Source organism: Octodon degus, unplaced genomic scaffold, assembly GCF_000260255.1.
Source record: "Octodon degus isolate 3935 unplaced genomic scaffold, OctDeg1.0 scaffold00184, whole genome shotgun sequence".
Classification (NCBI taxonomy): domain Eukaryota; kingdom Metazoa; phylum Chordata; class Mammalia; order Rodentia; family Octodontidae; genus Octodon; species Octodon degus.
Window position 1 is genome coordinate 3,782,175 of NW_004524760.1, and position 10,468 is coordinate 3,792,642.

At 43.6% G+C, this 10,468-nt stretch overlaps 1 pseudogene; it reads right to left on the reverse strand.

Annotated features, from left to right (window-relative positions):
* Positions 1-9,108: 9,108 nt before the first annotated feature.
* The window catches only part of LOC111813347, a 5,753-nt pseudogene continuing 4,393 nt past the window's right edge, over positions 9,109-10,468 (reverse strand).

Sequence of the window (10,468 nt, forward strand, 5' to 3'; positions counted from 1 at the left end):
AGGGCTGGTGAGATGGCTCAGTGGTCTAAGGCACCTACTTGGAGCAGGCTTGGCAAAGCACAGGGACCGCGGCTCGATCCCCCAGCACCACATGCCAGCCAGCCCCGCCCCTTGGTGGGCTAAGCTGGCCACACACACATACATAAATAAATAAAATTAAAAAAAAAGAAGTAGTTTATATCTTGGTTATAAATTGGCCTGACACCTCTTTCACTTTCCCATTCTTCCATCCCCTGACTCACGCAGACCTTTAGTTGTCATCTAAGGTATTATTTCCTTCACCTCCTGGACCAGTTATCTTCCCTGAGCGCACCTTCCACAGCATTTCATGTTAGAGCATCATAATATTCACGAAAGCTTCTACTTTTTAAGGCCATGGAGTCATGTTGATATTGCTTGCAATTAAAATCAGGGGGCCACCCCAAAGTCTGAGTTGTAGTATGTAGATAATATACGTTTTTTCAATGACTAGTGACAGACTAAATTGTAGAAAAATAGAATGCTTGTATGTTTTCTTCCAGAATCAAAAGACTTTAGGAGGAAAAAATAAATAAAAATATTTTTTTTTTCTGTCAAAAATAGAAGATCTGCCTTATCTGGTCTTTTCCTCTGCATAGTGACAGCGAGGCATTGCTTACAAAATGCTAATTCTTTAGTGTCACAGGATCATCCATAACTGTCCACATGACATGGGCCTCTCCTCACAAAGCAGACATCTAGACTTGGTAACTCTGATCAAGTACACAGCACCTGATGGGAACAGCTCCCCACCTGCACGGGGAAGGACTTAACCAAGGAGGAACCATCTGGCAGCTCAGGGACTTTCTCCAAGAACAGTGTCTACAATGTGGTGTGCCTGAAGTGTGCCCTGGCAGCTCTGCGTGGTGAACTCACTCTGGTCAGACAAATGAAAAAACCTTCCAGGAAGGTTTTAATATAAGCTCTGCTGCTTTTTTATTTGCATGCCAAGTTCAACAGATCTCCAACTAAATTTATTTCAACATGGCAGGAAACTACTGAGTGCTGTGGGAGACAGCTGATGTGAAATACAGGACTCCAGTCCTCAGGGAGTTCACACAGCAGTAATTATTTTGGCAGTTACGATAATCTTATAATGCACATTAAATCTAGATTCTGTACAAATGATTTTTAATCCTCAGGAGAGCCTAACAGGCAGGTGGGATGAGGGAAATCATGTACCTATTGAGAAGGGAACCTTCAATATATTATTGATTTTTTTTTTTTCTGAAACAAGATCATTCTATTCCAGATAGGAAAGTTCAGTAATACTGTCCATCAGATGGGCTATGCACAAGATGAGAGGATGAGCAGATATTAATTATTTGGTGTGAAAGTGAAGAAGTGACAGCTTATGGATGCTCAAATCTCTTAAGCACAGAGCTGTCCTTTTAAAATTCTTCTCTCCAGCATCACCATTCCGGATGCTCCGGTAGTGATGTATTCACAGACAGCTCCCATGTACTGATGACCCAGCGAGTGCGCCCAGCACCGTCAGTCTCAGTGGCCCCCGTGCCCCATACTGAGTCCTACTGGGCTGCCCCATGGCCTGCTTGCATTGCCTGGCAAATCGCTTAGCTGGGAATTCCAGCCTCAGCTTTAAGTTCTTCAACAAAGCTCCCTCAGCTGAACTTCAGGATTCACTCTGTAGTCACTGGTAGGGTCTGTGCACACCGCCCCCTCTTGGAGAGAACAGAGGCTGTGCCTCCTTCCTCCTGCTCTCTGAGCTCTGCAAAGGGCCTGGAACACTGAAGTGCACCCTTCCCCTCCACCCACTGCCTCCAGCCCCCAGGTGAGCTGGGTGCCTTTGGAAATCAGGAGTCAGAAATTCCTCATCTTCCCAACATATTCATAGTTGATGTCCTAAATAATGAGTTACTTTTCAAGAGGAACTTTTTTGTCAGATCCATAGAGGCCAACAGCTGACATTAGATTGAATACTACTTTGTCAGCTTCTATTTTCTGAAGGTGCAAATGCATTCAGGTGCACTGCTTTTCAGTCCTTATGAAAAGACTATTGTAAAAATCTTAGAATCAGGCTGGGGAGACAGCTCAGCAGTCTAAGCGCCTGTCTGGCAAGCCCGAGGACTCAGGTTTCATACCCGCTGCCACATGCCATGCTGGCCCTACGCCCAGTCAGCCACTAAAAGGGCATGGTGGCACACACCTGTAATCCAGGTGAGGAAACTGGTGAGGCTGAGACAGGAGGATCACTATGAGTCTGAGCTGCATAGTGAGACCCTATACCAGATTAATTAATAAAAGAATTGTTGGGGCTAGAGATATAGCTCAGTGGCCTAAGTACCTGCCTGGCAAATGCAAGGTCCTGAGTTCGATCCCCAATACTGAAAAAAAATTTTTTTAAATAATAAATAAAAATCTTAGAATCATCAGGGTTGAAAAGACCTTAAATATCATATCTAACCATCTTTCACGTGAAAATTATTATCAGAAAAAAGCAAAAGATTGTCTGGAGTTCTCAGATTCCACAAAAGGAAGTATGTTAGGTTTTTATGGTTGCATAAAAAATTACAGCACATTTAGGCTTAAGACACCATCCATTTATTAGCTTACCATTGTGTAACTTCAAAGTCCAGCATGGGTGATATAGGGATTGCAGTCTAGTGACAGAAGCTGTGACAGGATTAATGGCCCCCAAAAATGTGAGAGAACATATGTGATGCCTTAAATCATTAAGTTAATGATAGATTGTTACACAGTTCTTCAGTATTTAAGTAAAAGGTTATGATAGAGTACAGTACACCTTCTCAAGTATGTTTTTTTAAATTTTAAGTTGGTACAGAGTCTTACTACACAGCCCAGACTTGTAGTGATCCCCCTGTTTTCAGCCTCCCCAGCACTGGGATTACAGGCATGTGCAGCTGCACCTGGACTCGGTCAGTGCAGTATGCAGTACACGGGACCGAACCCCAGTCTCTGGCTCACCTAAGCAGGTCCTTAGTCTGCTGAGCTATCTCACTGGCCCTTAAGTATGATTTCCAAGATTCAAACCAGTCACCACCTCTTTAGAAAGTCTTCTCTAACAAGTCTCATTTTTCCACTCTCCTTCTAGATTGGCTGCCCTTCCCATGAATCTTCAAGTTATTCATATAATTATGTGTTCAAATCACCTGTCCATTTTTTTATCTTTTCATGGTCTGTGGGGAGGGCACTGTGTCATTTGCCATATGTGGATGAAATTTAACACAGCGCAGGTGCACAATAGGCAGTTTATTAAGTCATAAAACCAATTAATTCATTTGTTAAAACCCCCAAGAATGGGTACAGTTCTCCCCTGAATGGTGATGAGATAGACTATCACCAAATCAATGTCTTTACCCTCTCACTCTACTAGGTGAAACAATGTTTTCACAAATCTACCATGTTCATGTTCTGATGTGACTATCTTTTTTAAATTGGTATATGACATGGCAGCTGCTCCCTGAACTACAAGGCTCTGTCCCTGTTTGTTAGGTATTCTTGGATTTAGACATAGCCTTTGTGGAGCTAGTAACCAAAAGTATTGATAGTTCCATGTACTTGTAACACTGTATAGTCAATTCATACCAGACCAGATGGCCTCTCTACAAGAACTTCTCCATTCTAGTTTGTCACCATTTGTATCATCCAGGGACATTTGTATCATGGCGCTAGTACTAACAGTCTCACAGCACTAGTGAGGAAAATATGAGTAAAGCATTCCACTAGGGTCTTCTAGAGTATGCACTTGCTTAGTAAGTTGTTGTACACAACCTTGAGAAAGGGCTAAATTATACTGAGACCTTGGCAGGGGCCTGATGTCTGATATGCCAACTACTAATTGGCTCCAAGGTACATGTGTGGAGGCACGCCAAGCTTAAGCATGAGAGTGCAGTGTCTAAGTCGCCGTGGTAATTGCCTGTCACTTTGGTTTATGGGGAGAGAAAACAATCCTACGGGATTAAGGGATTGCAATCCAGACATTTCTGTTACAGGCAGACCACCACTCATCACTGTGTGATGTGCTGGACCTTGCTGGAGTCCAGGGATTCTTCTCCTTGAAGGATTTCTTCCGAATAGCTGGAGCCAGCTGAAAATCAGGACGCTAAAAGAGCTGCCCTGAAGGCTTCTTTTATGTATGATCTCTTCGGAGTTTAAGCTTCCTGTCTTACATTTGGCTCTTTAATTCATTTTGAGTTGATTTTTGTAAGTGATTTAAGGTAGTTGCCTGGTTTTTGCCTTTTTAGCATGTGCATGTCCAGATTTCCAAACACCTTTTGTTGTAGAGCTAAGGGGCCGGGGAGATGACTCAGTAGGATAAGCGCTTGACTGTTATAGAGCTAAAATGTCCTTCAGTGTATTTGCAAGGCAACTGGATCAAGGGCATGGTGGACCCATCAGTGGGTTCATCCACTGAGTGTGTAACTGAACGTGCCCTTAGGTGGTAGCACTGGTTGGCTGTGTGGGCCTGGGGGCCTGTTCAGTGTATAGCTCCCTCCCAGGCTCCTCCCTTCACACTCTGCTTCTCGTCACCACAGGAGGGGCAGCTTTTCCTGTGCCATCCTGGTGCTGCTTCGGACCCAGCAGACTATGCACTGAGTCCTCCCAAAAACTGTGAGTGGAAATGGACCTCTTCCTTCCAACTTTTGGGCACTTTGTCTCCAAGAAAATTTGTGTGTGGTTTTGTTTGGATTGCTTTATTGTCACAGTTTGAAACATAACAGTTATCCTCTTCAGTGAATCTTAGGATTTCAACCAATAATTTTCTCAGTAGTAGTTTCTAACAGGAGGCCATTGTGTAACCCAATCAGCTGCTACAAAATACTTTCTCTCTTTAATTTTTCCATGTGGAATGCTGAAGATATAGCTCAGCAGCATAACTGCCTGCCTGGCAAATGAAAGGTCCTGAGCTTGCTCCCCAGTACATCAAGGGGTGAATAAGACTTCCCTGTCTGGATGTTAGGATGTTTGTGTACCAGTATTGGTGGACACATAAGACCCTCAATAATTACTAAAGATAAAAAACTCATACATTTGTTTAAATCTTTTAACAGTCATTTCTATTGTAGTTCCAGCACTACCATTTGCTCTGCAGGCACACATGTGTCTTTGTTATGGTTTGTGTCTAGTTGTTACCCCCAGGACTCCTGCAATCATTGAGGCAGTTTCTAGACTTTCTGATTAATTCATGATCACATGTTATGAGTGTGAGTGCTAGACCCACCCAGGGGTGAGTAATCTGCATACACATGAGGGAAGGGAGAGAGCACTGCTACCTTCTGCACTTCTGGCTCCTCCCTTTGCTCCTGGCTGTTTTTCAGCCTCCCTGAACAGCTTCCCTCTGCCAGGTGTAGCTCTGCCTTAGAGCAAGCCGAGTGTGGACTGAAACTTGCACAATCTGTGAGCTGAATACACCTGACCTTCCTTCATTTTGGATGTTAGAAAATTATTTTGTCCCTGCAATGAAAGCCAACTAACCGAGACAATCTTGTAATTGGAGAATTCTACCCTGAAAAAGGCAAGTTGCCTCACCCTACGCATGAACTCAGAATGTCATTCCATCAGAACGTTTTGAGCACTTCCTGTGTGGCCCACAGTGTTGCAGTGGTTTAGGTGCAGCTACTGCAGGACTCCATGGCAAATTCCTGTGTGCTGAAAGACCACACAGACCGAGCTGCTCCTGGAAACCTGTTCCTCATTTAGATTTCTGCCTTTGTAAAGTCAGCCTTCATACTTATTTTTATACCTTATAAGACCAGTTCTAAGTGGAATGCATTCTGGAGGTACTGTTTTCTCCACTTCCCTGGATCTTGTCTTTTAGGAATTAATTTAGCTCTTTAATTATCCAGTCTCTTCAGTCTTCTAAGAAGTAAGTTACACTGTGTGTTTGAACCTCATTTTGTACTTTTATTTTATCCTATCCCCCAGTGATATTTTCCAAGGAATTGGATGTGTAATATAATCATTTCTTTAAAATAGCAGTTTTCTTCTAATGGTCTTACCTGTCAAATTTAGAAAATATCATTGATCAGGATAAATTTGTGCTCCAATCTGTTTACATTTTGGCATATATTCTTCCAGTGTTTTGTCTGGATTTTGTGTATAAAGCTGAAAACACACTCTGTATTCTATATAATTTGTACACTTGAAACTTAATAATAGAAGGTAAGTAAAGTATGCTTTTTACTCACGATTGTAATTTTTAAGTGGGTGTTTTATTGATAGATTGGGACCTTCTGAATCTTGAAAATAAGTTACTATACAGGATAAATTCAGAAATCTGAACTAATGAACCAGAAACAAAATGTGCTTCTCTTCTTTTCCGGCCTTCCTTCCCATCCCCAGAGGTCCTAATGTCCTACTCCCGCTCTCCCAGCTCCAACCCAGTGCACTCTGTGGGGAAGTCTCAGGAGGAAAGATCATCGAGTCAGACACACGACATCGTATTTCAGTTCTCTTTTCATATTTTTCTATCTGACCATTCAGAATGTTTATTGTTTTCTTTACTTTCACTTCTGATTTATATATGAAAAGATGGAAATCTAGAAGTAGCATATAATTCCTAAATGGAAAATGACTCATATCTAACAAGATCTATGACAGATATAAAAAGTCTCTACAAAGCTTCAGTCAGGCTTTGTCAGAAAATTTTAGCACACAGTACACCCAGCTCCACACATACCCCAGCACACACTCAGCATAGAAGTCATTCATTTCAATGTCTTTTCATCTGTTCAGAATCCTAATGTGTACAGAATTCCCCAGATATAATGACAATGTCAATATGTCTCATAACTGCTTAGGAACACACCTAATGGTACAGATGCTGAATTTCTGTAAAAAAGCGTTTGTGGCACAGGCTTTATTCCTTTGTATAGCTGGTCTCTGCCAAATCAGTGACTCATGCTGGATGCTGAAATATTTTTTGAAGAATCATTTGCTAGTCTAATTATTATATTTCTGTGTGTGCATGTGTTTAAATGGGATTGGAGAGATGGAAAGGTGTCTTGTGTAAAGCAAGAAGGGGGAAAATCAAAATTCAGGAAGCCTTTGACATCTGATTTCAGATAAAGCCAGCATGTGCTACGCTCCAGTATCTGGATGAAGGGTATTGGCTGTGTTAAAACTGTTGTATGTCACATTATGGTGGCCTTTCTCTAACAATGGTGTTTACATTGTGACTACCAACAAGATGCAGAAGAATAGGACATCCCTTTCTTTGACTCCACCCTAAAAGCTGCTGCTACAGACTAGGTAAATGCACCACCTCCTGGGCAGAAGACTGAACTGAGGCTGCAGGTATGCCAGAATTGACCTCATGTGACTGCTCCTGATGGGTTATTTTTTGTAATGTTGAGATTTGTAGTGCTGCTGCAAAATTGCAGGACTAAAATGGGACTGGAGGCTGTTAAAATCCAGATGCAAACTGACTGGGCTGTTGTCCAAACATGGGAGGATGGCACCTGGTGGACATGGTGCCAAAAGCAGATGATTCAGGCTGAGAACTCTCAGATAATTACACTTCTGGGCCCTGATTCAAAGGCAAAGGAGTGACAGCAATAGCTGTGGAACATGGACCTGCTCTTTTGCTATCCTGAGAAAAAAGAAAAGACTGAGAAACACTGGATTGAGGGGACTGTTGCTCACAGGCTTGTTGGCCGATACAAACACAGGGTGGCCACAGGTGAAATGGAAGAGCTGGCATGTGGGCTTCAACCAGAGACACTGCTCTTATTGGGAAAACTGAAAACAGGCTTTGCCACATTTCCATAAACTGTAATACTGGTTTGTGTTCCAAAAGCAAAAGTGTGTGTGCTTTTGCACACAATTTGCTTTTTCCCTCAATCAGGGCTTGAAAGGGAAACAATTTTAGGACACATCATTCACAGAATGCTTTCGTAACATTCACCCATAGAGTCAAATGCATAAAAGTTTGGGAGATGTGTCCACACACCAGAGACCCAAAGCCAGTCTCCTGAGAACAGAAGCAGGTACAGCACTGCTGCTAGAAGCAAGGACTGCACTTGCTGGGTTCTCAGCCACACATAGCACAGCTCTTTTAACCAACCTAACGTTTTAATGAGACAATAAAATAAGAATATTTCTTGATGTTTATTGTAAATAGGAAGAAGGGTACACAGTATAGGGGACACTGCCCCAATGCCATAGCCCTGAATTTAGCTCCCAGTCTTATGGTACCAGAGATAACAGTGCTTCAGGACTATTAAGTAGTCATAGTGCAAGTACTCTCTCAAATCACTGTCCCCTGGGAACTTGCTTCGTCATCATCCCAGGCTTGGGTGTTGTACAAGCCACACATCTCTTGGCCTCAGATCTATTTCTAACCAAACAGGTGTCACAATCCCAAGTGCCTATTGCTGACTTAAAGCCTGAGCTTGATGAAAGAGTTGCTTTGCCACTTTTGCTTTGTTCAGCTCTTTTTCCTGGTGACAGCTGAAAGAGACACGCGTCACATTTCCAGAATGACCCAGATTTTATGCATTCCTCACACCTGACTCCACTAGAGGCAACTGTACTGCTTGCTGGCTTTCTACAAACGGCTGGTCCCACTTTGCTAGGTTCAGCGGCAAGAGAATCTGCCCTTTTGCAAGGGAGGCCTACAGGGCTTCTCTGAACATCTAGAACACCTGCATCTTTAGGGAGTTTTGCAGGTATCGCAAGGCTCTCCAAGCCTCCATTTTGCCTCTTTGTTCTGCTCCCTGCACTGATGTCTTGAGATGAACTCTTTAGAGCTGGTTCTGAAGCCCTGCTGGGGCCAAAGAGTTCTGTCTTTGCGGTAGGCTCACTAAATTTAAATGGACTAAGTGATGGAGGTAGTACAACTGCCTCCGAAGATATTATAATTGGAGATGAAGATGTAAACACGGGCCTGCCAGTGCTGCTGGGCAAGGCCATTTGTAACTTGTTCCCTAGTAATAGAGGAGAGCTGCTGGATGATGGAGTTGTGATCTTAGGACAACAAGTATCAGTGGTAGGCACTGAAGAACTGGCGACTGGTGCAGAGACGTTTGGCACCACTGATGCTCCAGTTTTCTCCTCCTTTAGAGGTTTAGAAGCAACCTCTCTCATGTTACCGCCTCCAGAAGATGACTAGTCAGCTTCAGGGATACTGAAATTTGCATTTGGAAGGCCACTTTCTGGTTCTTTATTTTGTCTGGGTATTATGTTGTTTTCTTTTTCATTACTGTTCCCTTTAGCTCTTCCTTCAGCTGTCTCCCTTATTTCAATAGATGGAGTCAGAGGCACTTTAAAATAACCAGTATGTTTTATATCTGTGGAAACTGGCTCTGGAGTTGTGGCCTTCCCAACAGTGAGATACAGAGAGTCCCCCTTTGCTCTTATGACCTGTGTGTCTGTGATATCTATCCCATTGCTAAAAAGAGAGTGCTGAGAAGAAAACACAGATGACACTCTTTCCACATGTCTAAAAGAACTTGACATCTCTAGGAAGCTGAGTGTTCTGCGAGCTGTTAAGCTGGTCACACTCAAGGGCTGCACCTGGAGTGGCTTGGCTTACATCCTTCTGACAGGCACCCGATAAGGTGTATTTCGTAGCTGAGACAGCCTTAGTCCAGCTGCTGGGCCACCACATGGCTTTCTATGATAAAAAGGAGACTCTGAGCTGACCTGTTTTAGAATTTGAGGAATTGGCAAGTGAGGGGGTGACCATTCCAAAGCCAGACAAGTTGTATTCTGCTTCTGAGCTGAGGGTGTTGTGGTGTGACACCAAATGAGTATTTTTGGCCTCTGGAGTCCCCAGAGGTGGCCGTGAAGTGTTGTGTAAAACTGAACCATCTTTATCAGGGACTCTGGAAGAATAATTAGTGGTTGAGATGTTATGGCCCTGAGAGGTAGAGTTTCTCATTTCTGAACAACTGCCAGTTGGGAGGGCATCGGAAGCCAGACTAGGTGTTGACGCTTCTGTGTTATTAACTGCTGGCTCAGGGACACTATGCCCCCCATTGCTATCAGAATTGTCCTCATCTACATATATGACAGAGTCATCTCTATTTTCTACCCCGTGTGGTACCTCACTTCTGTCTGTTGAGCAGCTACACACGTCGTCATTATCACTGAAGTATTTCTGTAGCCACTGTGGCACAAGATGATTCATAGACTGTGAAAGGCTGGTAAGAATGCCCTGGCACTGTGGTGGCCCCTGCTGGTAAGGCTTAATAGGCGCCTGATGGCAAAGTCGCTGGCGGATCTTTCCTCCACTCCCTGCACCTAGGCCACCACTGTCTCTGACTCCTCCTCTATCACCTCCTCCTCTTCCTCTTCCACCACCACCTTCTACTTCCCCTTCTCTTCCGCCTCCAAAACCTCCTGCTGGGACTCCTCCAGCTCCTGCTCCTCCTCCTTTTCCTCCATTTACTCCTGGGACTCTGACTCCATGTTGTCCTCCTGCAACTCCTCGTCCTCCTGCGACTCTTCCTCCTCCTCCTGGAAC